Source organism: Silurus aristotelis (assembly GCF_946808225.1).
Source record: "Silurus aristotelis genome assembly, chromosome: 7".
Lineage (NCBI taxonomy): Eukaryota > Metazoa > Chordata > Actinopteri > Siluriformes > Siluridae > Silurus > Silurus aristotelis.
Window position 1 is genome coordinate 619,237 of NC_139580.1, and position 19,862 is coordinate 639,098.

At 42.0% G+C, this 19,862-nt stretch overlaps 1 protein-coding gene and 1 long non-coding RNA gene across 2 annotated transcripts in view; both read right to left on the bottom strand.

Moving 5' to 3' along the window:
* Nucleotides 1-19,862, bottom strand: part of LOC310728887 (uncharacterized protein) — a 50,093-nt gene that overhangs the window by 3,584 nt on the left and 26,647 nt on the right. The gene's annotated exons all lie outside the window — the stretch shown is intronic.
* On the bottom strand, nucleotides 5,867-18,986 carry LOC310728897. The gene is made up of 4 exons (XR_014534373.1): nucleotides 18,800-18,986; nucleotides 7,004-7,346; nucleotides 6,377-6,424; nucleotides 5,867-6,264 (listed from the first exon to the last, which is right to left on the bottom strand). It is a non-coding gene; the product is annotated as an uncharacterized lncRNA (long non-coding RNA).

The following is a 19,862-nucleotide window of genomic DNA, read 5'->3' on the forward strand; positions in this document are numbered from 1 at the left end:
GGTGATGGAGCAGATCACTCACCGGGACCAGTCGTACTGTGTGCCTGATAGGTCGGTATTTGATAACGTTCATTTGATTTGTGATATTTTGGATATCTCCAGGCTATTGGGATTGAAGACTGGCCTGATTTTTCTAGACCAGAAAAAGGCTTTTGACCGGGTTGAGCATAAATATTTGTGGAAGGTCCTGGAAACATTCGGGTTTAACCCAGGTTTCATGGCCATGATCAAGGTGTTGTATTGTGAAATTGAGAGTGTATTGAAGGTTAATGGTGGTTTATGTGCTTTTAGAGTGCACAGAGGCATCAGACAAGGCTGCTCTCTGTCAGGCATGTTGTACACTCTCGCAATTGAACCACTTTTATGTAAACTGAGACATCATCTTTCTGGTTTTAAAATTCCATGTAGCGATGCTTCTATCTGTTTGTCAGCGTATGCAGATGACCTGGTTGTTATGGTAGGCTCACAAGATGATGTGAATATTTTGAGTGATGTTTTAAATGAATTTCAAATTTTATCCTCTGCCAAGGTCAACTGGGGAAAGAGTGAAGCTATTTTAGTTGGGGAGTGGGGAGGAGAGCAGCCTTCACTACCAGGGGGTCTGGTGTGGAAGAAAGGTGGGTTTAAGTATTTGGGTGTCTACCTTGGAAATAATGAGTGTGTATATAAAAACTGGGAAAGCACCATAAAGCTTGGTAAAGGCAAGTTGAGCAGGTGGAAGCGGCTGCTCCCAAGGATGTCCTACAAGGGGCGAATGTTGGTAATCAACAACCTAGCCGCGTCGACCCTCTGGCACAAGCTGGCATGTGTGGGGCCACCACCTAACCTGCTGGCGAACATCCAGGCTCTGCTAGTGGACGTCTTTTGGGACGGTCTACACTGGGTTCCTCGGAGTGTTCTTCACCTGCCCAAGGAGGAAGGGGGGCAGGGGCTGATCCATCTAGCCAGCAGGACTGCAGCTTTCCGCCTGCAGTTCCTCCAGAGACTTCTCACTGGACTGGAAGATGTGGCATGGAAAGCAGCAGCCCATGGAATTTTACGCACAGTCGGACTACTGGGGCTGGACCAAACTTTGTTTTTAATGGACACAAAGACGCTGGAAGTTTGTGAATTACCAAGTTTTTACCGTGGGCTTTTTAAAATCTGGAACTGTTTTACAAAACAAAGAAAGGACTGTAGTACGCTGTATTGGCTGCTGGAGGAGCCCCTGGTTCATGGTGGACGGCTGGACATCTCCAGTGTGACAGCTCCTGCACTGTCCACAACACTCATCTTCTTAAGGGTTGTGACACTCCGGGAGCTGGTGGGTATCCCAGGTACGGACCTTTCACGGACAGAGGACCTGGCGGCACGTGTGGGTCTGCGGTCCCTGCGTGTTGTAAATCGGCTCCTACACCGATGGAGGTCTGCCCTAACACTCGAGGAGCATGTTCTGCTGAGTAACTACCAGACCACCAAGACCTGTTCCACAGAGGCGGGACCTTTTCCTTGGCTGGACTTTGCTCCCTACCTTAACGGGTGTGAAGGCCCGCTCCTGGAGTATCGGGGTGAGAGTGCGATGATGGGAGGGTAGACACCCCATGGAGAAAGGGTTTGGGTTTTAATGATGATGTTAAGCCAGAATGGAGGGCGCTTTATAAACCACCATTAACAAAAAGAGCTGCTGACCTCCAATGGAGGGTTTTACATGGTATTATGTCTGTAAACGCTTTTATTTCGGTTTTAAATCCTGACGTTACGCATGACTGTCCTTTCTGTTCACAGAGGGAAACTGTATTTCACGCTTTTATTTATTGCCCCAGGTTACAGTCACTGTTTGTTTTTTTTACAGAATGTCTTAAGGTCCTTTTCTGTTGATTTTAATGTTCAGGTTTTTATTCTTGGTTTTAAATATGTCAGGGCACACAGGCTCAAATGCCAGCTTATTAATTTTATCTTTGGTCAGGCGAAAATGGCGATCTATCTGAGCAGGAAGAACAAAATCGCTCAGAACTTGGACTGTGATGCGAAAGGATTTTTTCCAGACTTGTTAAGTCAAGGATTTTAGTTTATTTTAATTTTTATAAAAGCATGAACGATTTAATGAAGTATAATGAAGTGTGGTGTTGGGAGGAAGCTCTGTGCTCAGTGGAAGGAGGAGAACTCTGTTTTACACCAGAGCTAAAATAACTTTTAATCAGTTTTTAACTGCTCACTGACTTCAGTTTGTGGAAATGTTTTAATGTACTTTTTATATATTGGTTTATTTATTTGCTTATCGAGTCTCCATGTGTTCAAGCGAGATGTGACCTGTTCCAATAAAGGACCGTAAAAAGTAAAAAATAAAAATAAAAAAAAAAGTCTCTCTCTCTCTCTCTCTCTCTCTCTCTCTCTCTCTCTCTCTGTCTCTCTCTCTCTCTTTGTCACCCCTCTTCTCTCTCTCTCTCTCTCTCTCTCTCTCTCACCCCTCTTCTATCTCTCTCTTTCTCTCTCTGTCACCCCTCTTCTCTCTCTCTCTCTCTCTCTCTCTCTCTCTCTCTCTCTCTCTCTCTCTTTGTCACCCCTCTTCTCTCTCTCTCTCTCTCTCTCTCTCTCTCTCTCTCTCTCTCTCTCTCTCTGTCTCTCTCTCACCCCTCTTCTATCTCTCTTTTTCTCTCTCTGTCACCCCTCTTCTCTCTCTCTCTCTCTCTCTCTCTCTCTCTCTCTCTCTCTCTCTCTCTCTCTCTCTCTCTCTTTAACACCACATTATCTGTGTAAAGCTGCTTCGAGATGATGTTTATTAGTAAAAGCGCAGCACAAATAAACATGAATTGAATTCAATTAATAAAAAAAGTCATTTTACATCTTTTTTATTGGAGCGCCCCCTTCTGGATATTTGAAGAACACAATACAGTGGTACCTCGACATACGAGTGTCCTAACATCCGAGTTTTTTGAGGTACGAGCGGTCATTCGGTCGATTTTTTGCTTTGATACGCGAGCAAAAACTTGAGATACGAGCTCGAGACGCCGCTGCTAGATGGCGAATCAAAGCCAGAAAGCGAAGATTGTGATGAAAATGAAGATAGTGTTGCATTAGAGGGAAAATGAGAGCTGTTTCTTTAAGGCTACTATCTCTGGGTATTGAAGTCCAGAGTAAAATGCATTATGGGTAGTGTAGTGCGGGAAAGAAGTGTGCGATTTATATGATTTGTGTTCTGCAGTGCGGTCGGTTAATCCAAGTTTATCCACCTGGGAGTTATATTATACTGTAACCCTGCGAATCTATCTTCATAAAAACAAGTAAAGTGGTTTGCATCGGCTAATGTTGTCCATCTCATCATTCCACGAGCATGAACTAATGAGCTGTTACTCTGCCGCCGGGAAAAGTTCAAGCGGATAAGTAACAAAAAGCAAAGAAGAAAAAGTAAAACGTAAAGTTTAGAGACACGAAGTGTGCAGGAGTGATTAGTAAAAAACGAGTTTTCCCTCTGCCTCCGCTTGTCGCCTCTACCCCCCCCCCCCAAAAAAAAATCACACACACACACACACACCCACCACCAGCGTCCTCTACCCCCCCCCCCCCAAACTCACACACACACACACACACACACACACACACACACACACACACACACACACCACCAGCTTCCTCTACCCCCCCCCCCCAACTCACACACACACACACACACACACACACACACACACACACACACACACACACACACACACACACACCACCAGCGTCCTCTACCCCCCCCCACCCCCAAACTCACACACACACACACACACACACACACACACCACCAGCGTCCTCTATCCCCCCCCCCCCACCCCCAAACTCACACACACACACACACACACACACACACACACACACACACACACACACACACACACACACACAAAAACAAATGCTTTAAAACCTAATAAATATCCAGGCAAATTAGAGGTTAATTCAGTGCGTCTGACCTTCAGCAATGTGATGATTAAATCCTGTAGTTCTTTATATGTTACTGTGTTTATGCCAATTACTATTAAACCCTATAAACATGTTAAATCAGAACACGCTTCTGACTTACCCACAAACACTGAACCCCAGAAACCCAGAAACACTGAACCCCAGAAACACTGAACCCCAGAAACACTGAACCCCAGAAACCCAGAAACACTGAACCCCAGAAACCCAGAAACACTGAACCCCAGAAACCCAGAAACACTGAACCCCAGAAACCCAGAAACCCAGAAACACTGAACCCCAGAAACCCAGAAACCCAGAAACACTGAACCCCAGAAACACTGAACCCCAGTAGATGTGTTTACATGGAGCATGTACTCAGTTTAAGACTGCATTCTTACTGGCTATCTGCTCTCTGAGGGGAGTAGGTGATCTACAGGCCCTCTTTGTGGCCCCCTCCTTTCTGGAGTTCACTTCATATTTGGGGAGGACGAGCATTTACTTTGACGCGTTTGGTTCCAGTCACGTGTTCTGCTCATCGCTTGTTCTTGTTGAACAATCTTGATTAAAAACTCCACATCATCTCTCCTAAACATCTCCATGCTTCTCATCTGGTCCAACCGACTTTCCACTCTTCATCCTCTTAATAGCTGCTCTCACTTCCTCCTTACTAATCCATCCAATCTTCTCTCTCTCTCTCTCTCTCTCTCTCTCTCTCTCCCTCTCTCTCTCTCTCTCCCTCTCTCTCTCTCTCTCTCTCTCTCTCTCTCTCTCTCTCTCTATTTTTTTTCATTCAACAACTGATCAAAATACTCCAACACATTTTCCAATACATCTTCTCAACACACTCTCCTCACTAGTCAACACATTTCCATCTCCATCCTTTATTGCTCTAACTTGCAGCACATCCTTCCCAGCTCGGTTCCTCTGCCTGGACAATTGGTATAAATCCTTTTCTCCTTGCACTTCCGGGGATGTCGGCCATATTCCCTGCTATTCAAGGATTTCTCTCTTTCACGGTTTTAGTCAGTAGTGTTACTGAGGTAAAGGAACAGGTCTGGAGGAATCATGGATTAAATTCGAGGTTTTGGTGAACTGGGATATTTGGATGCTGTCGTTCCATATCTCTTACATGATGATCTGCCTGATTCATCCTGCTCTGCCTCTGGAGGATGTTCTCTCCTATTGGAGACACTCTGTGCAGCTGGAGATGGTTTTCACAACAGGAAGAAGGAATTTCACTGTTCTGTAGTGAATATGTGACAAGGAATGAAGGAAGGAAATACATAAACAAGTAATTTCCACTATAAATAGAACTGTACAGAGAATCAGATCCAGAACTTTCTTAAATGTTCACTGAATCTCTACTTCTAGGGATGGTTGTAGCTCAGTGGTTAAGGCATTGGATTTTGGATCGGAAAGTCACAAGTTAAAATCACAACACCACCAAACTGCGACTGCTAGACCCTTGAGTAAAGCCCTTCACCCTCAACTGCTCAGTTGTAAGTCACTCTGGATAAGAGCATCTGCCAAAATGACAGAAATGTAAAATGTGTTCATCCAGATCTTACTAATGAGTGTCCAGCACAGTTAGGCCCGGCCAAATCAGAGAATTATACCAGAATGGAAAATGTAACTTGTGGAATGTAAAGTGAAACTCAAGCAATACAACAAAGGAATAAAATATGGATTTATGATATTTGCTAATAATAGCATTCTGGTTTTATTTTGCAAAGTGTCCCAACTTTTTTGGAATTAGGGTTGTACCTTGATGGTCTGCTTTAAATGTCAAGTCAAGTCAAGTCAAGTTTATTTGTCCAGTGTGAGGATTCTGATGGACTGTGGAAAGAAACCGTCCCAGTCTCTCTGTGAGGGCCTGAATGTCCTCGTACCACAATACAGCACAGTAAACACCAAACTCCACAGTATTTACACTCAGTGGGAACTCATCTGCATATGTACATTTTATTTCAGAGAAATAAAAAGAAAAGTTTTAGCAATAAAGCATAAAATTACACAATTACATGATTATTTGTATCCTGAATTATAGCTAAGTGAATCAGAACAGTGAAGCAGAAACTATAAATATCTCTCTGGAACATTGGTATGACCACTGAGCGGTGAAGTGAAGAACACTGATGATCTTCATCATGGCACCTGTTAGTGGGTGGATTTATTTATTAGGCACAAGTGAACATTTTGTCCACAAAGTTGATGTTAGAAGCAGAAATATGTCACGTCACGAGCGTCTGATGACTGTACACGCCACTACTGTCGCCAGGAGGAGGAGCAGAGCAGACGCACCAACACCACCAAACATCAACGCCACCTCACACCAACTCGCCTCACCTGGGGGCGGAGGGATGGAGGGATGGAAGAGAAAGAGAAAATACATGAATACTATTATAATAAGTAAAAGTAATCATGTTTGATATCATGAATGTATTCTTGTTCATCTTGCCTTTATTCTCCACACATGTGATCTGAGTGATCAGTTCCTCTTTATTCTCTGAAACACACATTTCACATCTTCAGTTCAATTCATTTCAGATTGATTTGTATGGCACTTTTAACAGTGTGTGTGTTGGAAAAGTGTGCCAGATGTAAAAAACAGTGCCTGTACAAGTGTGTGTTTAATGTTCAGTAATCAGTATCAGGTCTTTTCTCAGGTTTTTGGAAATCTCTTTCCACCATCACAACCAGTATTTTATCTTTATATGTATGTAGTGGAGTCTCAGGGTTTCTTCCTCATGAAGTCTCGGGGAGTTTTTCCTTCACCACAGTCACCACTGAAGCACTCATTAGGGAGGAACTTATAATAAACAAACTGATAGACACTAAACTTCTCCATTCCACCTTTTTAACCTCTTTATCACTGTGAAGCTGCTTTGGGAAAATGTCCACTGTTACAAACACTACACAGATAAAACTGAACTGAATAGATAAGTGTGTGTGTGTGTGTGTGTGTGTGTGTGTGTGTGTGTGTGCACATAAACATGCAGTAGTCATATATAAAAGGAATAATAATCTTGTTGGTTCTTTTATGTTTTTTCCTGTTTAGACTCCAAATAAAGAGAAAAACACGAACCTTTAAACTGCAGTCTGTTCACTTTAATAAAATTCATCTGGTACTTAAATGCAGGTTTGGTTCCACAGAAGTAAAGGCCCAGATCATCAGGCGTGATGTTGATGATGGTGAATATGGCCGTGTTAACCTCACTGTCGGGCTTCAGGATGAAGCGCTTTTTCGTCTTTGTTGTAATGAACTGGGAGGATTTTACGAGTGCGGGCTTTTTCTGCTGATATCAGAAGTGTAAAATCATCAGAACTTGTCAGGAGATACCAGGCCACCTTCTCCTTACCCATGATGTTACAGCGCATGGTGGTGTTCTGGTTCGGTCTCACTGTAAGTGTCGGGTACAACGAAGCATCTGAAAAGTAAAAATAACTTCACCAATTTGTGAAAGACTGTCTACCATCTGTGGAACAATTTCAGAATAATCAGACATCAACATCAGACTGCAAAACATTTGCATTATCATTTACAGAACATATCATCAAAACCTTTGGAGAATCTGGATACATCTCTGTGCAGAAGGGTGAAAAATGTATATTGGATGGCTGTGATCTTTTAAAACAGTCATGATTCTGTAATGAAATCACTGCATGGGATCATTAACACCTCAGCAATCATTGTCTGTAAACAGTTTGCATGTCAGCCACAAATACAGCTTAAATCTCTAACAGGCAAAGATGCAGGTATGCGTGAACATGATCCAGAAACACCACCATCCTCTCTGGAGCAAAGCTCATTATATGTACTGGGCCAAAGTGGAAAATTGTTCTGTAGTCAGACGATTAAAAACGTTTTTTTATTTTTGGAAACCATGGACACCACGTCCTCCGGACTAAAGAGGATAGGGACCATCTTTCTTATCATCAAGCTTAAAATCTTTTTTTAGGGAAGGCCTTGTTTTCTGAACAAGACAATGCTAACTGCATACTACATTTATTACAACAGCATGACTTCATAGAAGAGTCCAGGTGCTGAACTGACCTGTCAGATAAGATATAGGATAAGATAAACCTTTATTTGTTCCACAATGGGAACATTTCTGAAGCAGTTAGGTTACTGTTTCAGAAGATTTGGTGCATCATAAAACAAAAAACACAGCAAAAGAAACACAGAACTGTTGAGCAGCTAGAATCCTGTATCCAACACATATGAAAGAACATTCATCTCCAAAACTTCAGCAACTGGTCTCATCAGTTCCCAGATTTATATGGGCAGAAAACGTGATGCTACACCGTGGAAAACACGGCCCTGTAACAAGTTATTGGAATTGGGGTTGTGAAAACAATGGAATAAGTATGCGCTTTTTAAACAGTCTCCATTTGCTGCTTTAATAAACTCCACTCTTCTGGGAAGATGTTCTGCTTGATTTTGGCATGTGCTTGTAGAGATTTGTGGAACAATTAGGAATGAATTACATTTAGCTGGAAAAGTCATCTGTCCTAATACTTTTGGCCATACTGTGTACATATAGTTTACACACACATATATACAGGAAGACACACACACACACACACACACACACACACACACACACACACACACACACACACACACCAGGCAGGCTTTAATGCATTAATTATTTCATTGTAAGGAGAAATGATGAGGACAGGGATGATCGTGATGAAGAAGTTTACAACAGTGTAGTCAGAAACGCAGAACAAACTCTGTCCAGATATTTATACTGTTCTTCCCTTTAAAGTGTAGACAGGATTTAGCTGTTAAATGTAAATTAAGTGTAGGAAATGAGTAAAGGAACACACGGCTGGGTGAGAACACTAGAGGAACACACGGCTGGGTGAGAACACTAGAGGAACACACGGCTGGGTGAGAACACTAGAGGAACACACGGCTGGGTGAGAACACTAGAGGAACACACGGCTGGGTGAGAACACTCGAGGAACACACGGCTGGGTGAGAACACTCGAGGAACACACGGCTGGGTGAGAACACTCGAGGAACACACGGCTGGGTGAGAACACTCGAGGAACACACGGCTGGGTGAGAACACTCGAGGAACACACGGCTGGGTGAGAACACTCGAGGAACACACGGCTGGGTGAGAACACTAGAGGAACACACGGCTGGGTGAGAACACTCGAGGAACACACGGCTGGGTGAGAACACTCGAGGAACACACGGCTGGGTGAGAACACTAGAGGAACACACGGCTGGGTAAGAACACTAGAGGAACACACGGCTGGGTGAGAACACTAGAGGAACACAAGGCTGGGTGAGAACACTCGAGGAACACACAAATTCTGGATCCAAGCACGCTATCGAATTACAGACCAATTTCAAATCTCCCATTTATGTCTAAGATTTTAGAAAAGATTGTCGCTGCCCAGTTATGTAACCACTTGCAGGAGAACAATATCTTTGAAGAGTTTCAGTCAGGTTTTAGGCTCCATCATAGCACAGAAACTGCTCTAGTTAAAATCACTAATGACCTGTTTTTAGCTTCAGACCAAGGCTACATCTCCCTATTAGTTTTACTAGATCTTAGTGCTGCGTTCGACACTATAGATCATGATCTTCTCCTCGATCGCTTACAGAATTACATCGGTATTCAGGGACAGGCATTAAGCTGGTTTAAATCCTACCTGTCCAATCGTTACCATTTCGTAGATTTAAATGGAGAGCTATCCAGGCTAATGCTAGTAAATTATGGCGTGCCACAAGGGTCAGTTCTGGGACCCCTGCTTTTTACAATATACATGCTTCCATTAGGAAATATTATTAGAAGGCATGGAATTAGCTTCCATTGTTATGCTGATGATACCCAGCTATATATTTCATCCAAACCAGGCGATACAGCTCAATTAGCTCGCATAACTGAGTGTGTTGAAGAAATAAGAGATTGGATGACCCATAACTTTCTGCTATTAAATCCTGATAAAACGGAGATTTTGCTCATCGGCCCAAAAAATAGTACACAGAAGCTCCAGCATCTCAGCCTGCATTTAGACGGTTGTTCTGTAACTACTAGTTCAACGGTAAAAGACCTGGGAGTTATTTTAGACAGCAACTTATCTTTTAAAAATCACATCAATCAAGTTACAAAAACAGCCTTCTTTCACCTTAGAAATATTTCTAAGCTAAGAAATATGTTATCTATATCTGATGCAGAGAAGCTCGTCCATGCGTTTATGACCTCTAGAATAGACTACTGTAATGCATTACTAGGTGGATGTCCTGCATCATTAATAAACAAGCTTCAGTTAGTTCAGAATGCAGCAGCAAGAGTTCTTACTAGGTCAAGAAAATACGATCATATAACCCCAATCTTATCGTCCCTACATTGGCTTCCTATTAAGTTTCGAATAGACTACAAACTACTGCTACTCACTTTTAAAGCACTAAATGGTTTGGCTCCCATGTATCTATCCAGTCTCTTAACACGCTACAATCCGTCACGCTCCCTGAGATCTCAAAACTCTGGGCTTCTAGTAGTTCCTAGAATAGCAAAGTCCACTAAAGGTGGTAGAGCATTTTCACATTTAGCTCCTAAACTCTGGAATAGTCCTCCTGACAGTGTTCGGGGTTCAGATACACTCTCCCAGTTTAAGTGCAGATTAAAAACATATCTTTTTAGCAAAGCCTACACATAACACACATCACACACATCACATCACAACCTTGTGCTCCAGAACATCTGATCACATGCACATTATCAACTTGTGCTGTTAATATCATGAACAGCAGCTACGCTAATTCCTCTCCACTGCTTCTCTTTCTCTCCCCATCCCGAGGCATCCTGAGGTTTGGCCAGCTCCAGTCACGTCCCACCTCGTGAAGATTATGGACCTATGGATGATCATGGAGAAGTAGATGCCGAGTGTTTAAAGGCCCTGGCATGGAGAAGCTGATGCTGGATCTATGATGATCACAAATTGTTCTGTATTGTTGAAAGATTTATGACCAAACTTTTGATGTCACCCATATGAGGATGGGTTCCCCTTTGAGTCTGGTTCCTCTCAAGGTTTCTTCCTCATATCATCTAAGGGAGTTTTTCCTTGCCACTGTCGCCACGGCTGCTCATCAGGGACAAACGCACACCTTCACCTTCACTGTTGTTTTCTGTAAAGCTGCTTTGAGACAATGTCTGTTGTGAAAAGCGCTATACAAATAAACTTGACTTGACTTGACTTGAACACACGGCTGGGTGAGAACACTCGAGGAACACACGGCTGGGTGAGAACACTAGAGGAACACACGGCTGGGTGAGAACACTAGAGGAACACACGGCTGGGTGAGAACACTCGAGGAACACACGGCTGGGTGAGAACACTAGAGGAACACACGGCTGGGTGAGAACACTCGAGGAACACACGGCTGGGTGAGAACACTCGAGGAACACACGGCTGGGTGAGAACACTCGAGGAACACACGGCTGGGTGAGAACACTCGAGGAACACACGGCTGGGTGAGAACACTAGAGGAACACACGGCTGGGTGAGAACACTAGAGGAACACACGGCTGGGTGAGAACACTCGAGGAACACACGGCTGGGTGAGAACACTAGAGGAACACACGGCTGGGTGAGAACACTAGAGGAACACACGGCTGGGTGAGAACACTCGAGGAACACACGGCTGGGTGAGAACACTAGAGGAACACACGGCTGGGTGAGAACACTCGAGGAACACACGGCTGGGTGAGAACACTAGAGGAACACACGGCTGGGTGAGAACACTCGAGGAACACACGGCTGGGTAAGAACACTAGAGGAACACACGGCTGGGTGAGAACACTCGAGGAACACACGGCTGGGTGAGAACACTCGAGGAACACACGGCTGGGTGAGAACACTAGAGGAACACACGGCTGGGTGAGAACACTAGAGGAACACACGGCTGGGTGAGAACACTCGAGGAACACACGGCTGGGTAAGAACACTAGAGGAACACGGCTGGGTGAGAACACTCGAGGAACACACGGCTGGGTAAGAACACTAGAGGAACACATGGCTGTGTGATCAAACCGGAGGTCACTGGTGTTTACACCTTTGCTGGTGCTGCCCCCAGCAGGTCAGGTTAGGGTACTGTTTAAATGATAATTATGGTCTCAAACACCTTTTGGTTGGAGATGGTCCTTGATGGCTCGCTGCCTCCCAGAATGATTGAATTAAGACTATGATTAGGATTGATACAATGAGCTGAATTTGATATAGCGTGAGGTGAAATCTGGGTTGAGGCAGACTGTAAATTCTTACATCAGCCCTTTTGAAGCTTTTGGCCCTGAAGCATCACATAAGATAAGATAAGATAAGATAAGATAAGATAAGATAAGATAAGATAAGATAAGATAAGATAAGATAAGATAAATCACATCCACTCCCTTTACACAGATTACACCTCCTGTCTCAGGCAGGTGCCCAGTGGCAGTAAAGCCCTGCTTTAGGTTGTCCTCCTTCGGCGTTCAGAGAATCTTACCCATCATTGGATCATCACCTCATGCACACCGGTTATCGCTTCATCCCATTTAGCATGCTTACCCTGCAGGTTTCTCAGAGAATTCTGGTATATGTAAAATCTTATCCGTCATTGGTTCATCAGCTTAGACACACCTGTTATCACTTTGTCCAATTGAGCAAACATATTAGTCATATTTCTATTAAATATTTTGCTATAGATAAAATTTTAACTGGGTTTGGAATGGAGGCCTTCATGAAGCATCACAACCAAAAGAGACGTCCTACATTGAACATGGAATTATCTACAATCTGATGTTTTAACATGGAACACATACAAATTAACATAATACACTGACAAATAATCAGAAAAATACATCCACAAACAGTAAGGCCTTTAAGAACCATCACATCTAATTGAAACATCTAATAGTGATTATAGATTTATTATCTGCAATCTGACGTCTGAATATAGAAAACATACAATTTTATATTTGGCTAATAATGAAGAATAAACATACATATGTACAGTGATCGTAAAAGTAAACCTGAATAGGAAATAGGCAACTCCATCATTCATTTGTTTGGACAAAATCTTTTTCTCCTTTCAGACCTGCACAAGCTTTAGGAAGATGACAAACAAGCTTTCTTTTTTTCATCACTCACATTTGCACATCGTTTAGTTTTGGTAACTCAAAAATCTAATTCTGGGATAATTGCTCTTCTGGTTCGAATGATGTCTGTTGATATGGTCTCGTCTTCACTGAACCAGCATTAGGTACTGGTTGTTGCTCTGTGTATTCTTGCATCATTCTTGTCGAAATGGAATGTTACCATCCGTTCAGCCATCTTTGTTTGGTGATTCTGAAAAACTCAGGGAAACAGAAAGAATTGCCGCCTCCCCTTTTCACACATAAAAGTTCTCAGTGTATCTGGAGTTTCCTCTGAAAACACTGGGCACATTAATAATAAATAAATATTGAATGGGATGACAGCCCATTACCAAAGCATCACTTAAGTTGAAGGTGTAGCACCTCTAAATGCTGTGGGAGAAGCATTACATGTTCAAATTCAGCAGTTAACTCTATTCTTTACTTTACTTTACCTTGAGAGATTGGTTCAACATAATTAACACACACACATTGAATAATCTAATGACTAAACAATTGTTCTATTAGCTCAGCGGTTTCTATCGACATACAAGCTTAGACCTTTCCTCTTATCTTAGCTTGTCAGCAGTCACTTTAAAACATGGCTAATAGGAGAAAACTTTAGCAGATCATTATCATATTGTAGTTTAAATCTCCAACATAAGATTACTGATTATGGTTAACATTTACAGCTCTGATAGGCCTAAATGCTACAATTCTACCCCAAATCCAGTCTTATGTGACAATTTTCAACTATTTTGGTGTAAATGTATTAAAGTGCATTAACAACTACAGCATAACAATTAATCTAAATGAATACACAACAGTAGAAACTTTAGCTACATTAGGCTTAATGCACTAGAGCACATTAACACCAGCTAAATTCACATTAGTCTATATCTATGTTCGCTACACGTGTAACTTATAGCATATGTTTCCATAAGAACACCTGCAAGGACTGAAATTTTAACAATATAAGCTTAATTTCATAGTTGCTTTAAACTAAATACTACTTGGACATCACAGAAATCTTTGTCAGGACCGAAATGCATAAAATGCAGCAAGTCGTTAACCAAGGCAACATTAGCAAACAGAGTTTTTACTCTTAGGGGACAGCTAACCATTTTACTACAGACCCCATAGCCTTATTGAATACTGCTGTGAGTTCACATAAAGGTTCTTTTAGATGCACAGTTACCGGATCTGGGTTATCAGAATGCATATTTCTGCGTCGAAGGAAATAGGGTGGTGGACGTCCCTTTCCTAAAGACCAGCATTTGTGGACTACGTGGACAATCTTGTGGCAAAAGGAACACAATTTACTTTGCTTATGATGCAACTTCAATTGCTCACATTCTTCCGCGGTCTTAAAATCTGGATTCTCAACACCTAGTGCCGATACAGGATGAGACGTCTTTGAACTAGAATTACTACTGTAAAACTGTATCATCTTAGTAATAATCTCATTGTATTCAGATAAATGTGTCACATGCATTGCTATAGCAGAGTGGGTGAGGGGATCACATTTCTTAATCAAGGCAGATTTGAATCTGACATCATTCTGAGTAATATCAGGATTGCCACTGAAAGTTTTAAAGACATTAAATAATCGCTCAGAAAACGTCACTGGGTGCTCCCCTTCTCGCATGTGCATGTCAGCTATTTTATCCCAGTTCACTGACATCAGCCCCAACACTTCAAGCAGTGCCTGTTTCCTCTCAAACTTATTTGCAGTTCTGTCCTTTACTTTCTGAGTTAAGGCTCCAGACAAGGTGTCAGGCAATCAAAGGGTTAACAAAATGCATGTGTCAACCTTCTGTACATTTGTAAATGTCGGCATATCGTTCCAGGTTTTTCAGAAAATCTTAGGGATCCTGTTTTACAGGATCAAATTTCCCAATATTCTTAATCACGGTTTCTAGTTCATTGGGACTGAACCCTGTGACCAAAGTCGAGACCATTGGCTCCTCCCCCCTCATTAGCTCTCACAGTCGTAGTGATGTAAATTGGTGCTATGGGAAATCTAACTGTATAGTCAGAGCTTTCACTATTGAGTATCTGAGACTCTCGCTCCCAACGCTCATCACTGTCTTTCTACAAATTAAATATTCCGGTAATTATCGGTAATACAATGCAACATCTACCAACCTTTTACTGGGATTTTCCTCAGTTGTGCCTATTTTGATGTTGTTTATTGTAGCAGACACCAGCACAAAGGACCGAATGTCAGACATGTTCTTTATTTCTCCGGTCTGTTGCCCCGCCCCAAATCCCCACAACATATGATTGGCAGACAATTCACATATCATGACATCCCCCTTTTATTTTCCTTTTTCAAATTGTTTTTTTTTTTAACACAAACCGTAACAAAGGAACTGTGACAGCACTGTGTAAAGCCTTTCACTCTAAACAAAAGGTCATACCTGCATGGGATGACAGCGTATTTTAAAGGCCACTTACTATTAATGATCTTTTTGTGACATTAACATGAACCACTATAAACATAGGCCATAAATATTCTACACAGCTACTCCTCAATCAGCCTCTGTGGCTTTGTGACAACTCGACCACTTGCACTTTTACAGGGAAACTTGGAGACTCGCTTTCTGGTTTAGTTTCATTCAATGCGTGTGAAGTGTAAGCTACTGGCTGGTCTTTTTGAAGTAACACAGCTCCTAGTCCGCTTTTCAATGCATCAACAAAGAGTGTTACTGGTAACCACACATCATAGAACCTGAGTATGAGTGTTTCAGTCAAAAGTGTTTTCAGGTTGTTGAAGGCATGCTGCTGTTCATCCTGCCACTGCCAGGTGACATCATCTCTGGTAATCCTGCACCATGGTTCAGTGTGTTGTGACAAATTTGGAATGAACTTTGTGAGGAAGGTGACCATGCCTAGGAATCGTTCCACATCCTTTTGGCATTCTGGTGTAGGCATTTTTCTGACAGCATCAACTTTACTTTAATCTTGTTTCAAACCATCTTTTGTGAGGATGTGACCTAGGTACTGTATTTGAATTTCATGAAATTCCGGAGTAAGTACGGAAGCTTTGAGGAGGGATTTGGAGTGTAGTTAATGTCAACAATCTTCTTTATCACAATAATTTGTTTTATTCTGTTTAATTCTGTTTTTAGTTTGTCTCTCAGAGTGACAGGAATTTCTCTAGGTGGATGTACTTTTAAAACAGTTTTTGTTTATTTGTATTGTGTGTTCTCCCTCTAGGCAACCCATGCCTTCAAAAACATCTGCATATTACTTGAAAATGTCCATTTTGTCACATTTGTTCCATGTCATCACTCTCTTGATGAGCCTCATTTCCTCACGCATGAATTCCCAGGATTGGTTTAGCATCTGTTGTTTCCACAATGAATTCCACCACATATGTACAATCTCTAATTAAATTACACTTTTCTTTCACAGGTATTTTGTCTCCTGTAAATGAAGACAGCTTTACATCAGTAAATCTAAGAGCATTTCCCCCCCCCGAGTCTTTGCACCAAGCTGTAAGGAATTACACTGGCTTGGGCTCCAGTGTCCAGTGTCCAGTTTAAATTTTACACTCTTGCTTGCTATTTTTAATTCAGCTGTCCATTCATCCGTCTGTGGCTGTGTTTGAACCATACCCACAAACAGACCAGGTCGCTGATCTGTGACATCATCTTCATCAACCTACACATTTTAGTAAAGTGATTCATTTATTCACAGTTCTTGCACTGTTTGCCGTATGCAGGACAGTTGGGTGAAGCATGCTCAGTTCCACACCTTTTACACTTGTTTGCTTTGTATTTTTCACTCACTTTGTTTTTATTTTTCTGTTTATTACCGTAACATCTCTGCAGTGCTCTTTCTGGTCGTGGGATGTTTGATGCTTCGATACACAGTGACATATTAGCTCTTTTTTTCAATCAAGGCCCTCTGTCTGTGCAAAAGTGAGTTCTTTTCATTATTTGTGTATGTGAAAGCCTGAGGTTGTGTATTCCACAGTGTCGTACCCCCCACCCCGGGAGAGACACAAAGCCCTGACCTCTCCAGCTGATAAGCAGCATTCAACTGATAACACAAGCCAGTCACACAGTACACACACACACACACACACACACACACACACACCACCCCGAAAGACAGATAACCCCCTGGCCTCTCTGGTTGACTCCACAGGGACCCTCAATCCATAAAATAATTCACTCTTGGAGCCCTAGTACGTCTGTTTGTGACACACACACACACACACACACACACACACACACACACACACACACACACACACACACACACACACACACCAAAGGGGAGCATTCTTTTATTAATTAACTAATAAATAGAATGTCCCACTTCACATGACACAAACATACATCTTGTTTGTATCTTCTACTATAAATAAAGCAAGTGTTTACTTCTACCTCAATAATAGTTACACTCTAAAGGTTTAGTAATATACCTCTGTTTTAATGTCTCTTCTTTTAGATTTCAAAGTTGATTTAAAATGATCTTCTCTTTATTCTTTCTTTCCTAACAGGGATGCATTGTATACACCAGAATCTAATGTTGTATTAACATAAGTTACACCTTAAATACTGGTCCTGGTACAGTGTACATCTGTTTTAACGCTGTCTTTTCTGTTAAGGCTTGATGTCAAAGTCGACATAAAATTATCTTCTCTTTATTTTCCTAACAAGGGGCATTTTATATACCTGAATATAACAATGTATTAACAGTTATACCTTCAATACCGGTATGTTAATAGTATGTTAATGTGAGCTGGTATGTAATGTACCTCTGTGTTAATGCTGTCCTTACTTTCCATGTCTAATATCAAAACGATCACTAAAATGATCTGTTCCTTATTTTACAAACAATGATGCATTTTATTTGATCAGGAAATGTACCATACTGTCTTTGGTGTATTTCTGTGACGATTTCTCAGTTAGGATGTGATTAATTTTAAAGCTTAAGCTTGCCATTCCTTTCCTTTCTTTCTCTCCTTTCTTCTTTTCCTTTCTCTTCTTCCTTTTCCCTTTTTTTACTTTTTGTTTATTTTCATTTTTATTTTCTTTATTTCTTTTTGTTTGTTTGTGTAGTTAGTTCTATGTTGTGTTTGTTAATTCCATTATCTTCAATTCAACAACATAATTTAAATATTTTGGAGTAACTATAACCCGGTATAATTGCTTATAAATATTTCCTTTTCTTTGCGAGCTAAATTCGCTACAAAGAAACCGCTTTCCTTGCCTTTCCCAACTGTTTTTTTCGCAAATCCCTCTCTGGGCGGCTCGCCAAAGTAGGAAAGAAATATGAGAACAATGATGATTGTAATGAAGAAGAAGTTTAAGTGAAGAAGTGAGAGAACCGTGATAACAGAAGTGTTCCAATACTTTAGGACATATAGTGTAACTCAGGTTCTCCAACATTCTGCAGCCAAGAACCACATTTTAACTATAAATCAATTCCACAGATCTCCTCAGTACTGACTGATTCTTTTAAATAAAAAATATTTAGTTAAATTACACGTTTCATACTAATCAGATATTTCACTTATTATTCCAATGTGTTCAGTAAAATCTCTTTAAAATTTTGATATTAAACATTCAGTTCTAATGATAACTAACACTTTATCTTTATTCTTTTTTTAATATAGAAGTTTTTTTTAAGCATCTTCACTCTGAGAATCATGTCCTTGTTTTTTATAAAACCCCGGTCTTTTAAAGGTCAGTGATGTAAGTAAGAAATGAAGTTTAAAATGAACCTACCAGCAGGAAATGTGTGCATATTCATTAAAAGGAGCAAAAAGAAAAGCTGATACAATTCCATCTTGATTTAAAGAGGAACCTGAATCTAGTTGTTCAGTGGGTTGTATTTCTAAAATAACGCCTTTGAGCTGAAGTGGTGCAACCTATAAAACCTCCTCCTCACCTACATCATGACCTGTCTTTACTGACACCCTCCACACATCTACTGCTGTCAGGGATTCACCCTGCCACGCCCCCCTCTGTAGCTGTCAGGGATTCACCCTGCCACGCCCCCGTCTGTAGCTGTCAGAGATCCACCCTGCCACGCCCCCCTCGATAGCAGTCACGCTGCTTCCCAAGATTACCGACAGCTGTGGCTCATGAAAGATCAGACTACATAAACTCACGTTCTTGAGTCACAGGCTGTCGGTCGTTATATTGTCAAGCTGGACAATCGCGTGGCTGCTCGACCGCCGGCTGTATATGCGAATTCCACTTCCGACTTGGATTACTCATTGCCGAAGGCTTTATGGATTATGCTTGGGACATTCGAACTCATATCGGACAACGCGTATCGAGCGGAGGTCTTTGTTTGTTGTTTTCAGCGGCTTATGAGTGTTTTTGTGTTGTACGGTTGTTGAAATAAAAGGACAATGATCGGACTATATTGGCTTCCGCGTCTGCAGCCTGACAGAACGACCGACCTATACCGAACGCGGATTCGCCATTCCGCGATTCCGACCGCAACGGATCGGCAGCTGAACCCGGCTTCGGATTTCCTCCGGAAGCTCAGTGCCGCTTCTCGCGGTTCAGATCCACAGAAGCCGGATCATGAGAGCGCGGCTGCGCCACGCCCCTCAGAGAGCGCGAGGGGATTACGGCTCGTTACTCGGGGAAAAAAGACGAATTGGGCGGATTTCTGAAAGGCATGGGCGAGTATGTGGCTGTTAACATTTCCCGGTTTCCTTCCGAACGAGCCAAGATTGCCCTCTGAATTTCCCTCCTGTCTGGAGAAGTTCTTGCCAAAGCCAGCTCACTATGGAGCGCCAAAGGGGGCAAATTCGGCTCACTCGCCGAATTCAGC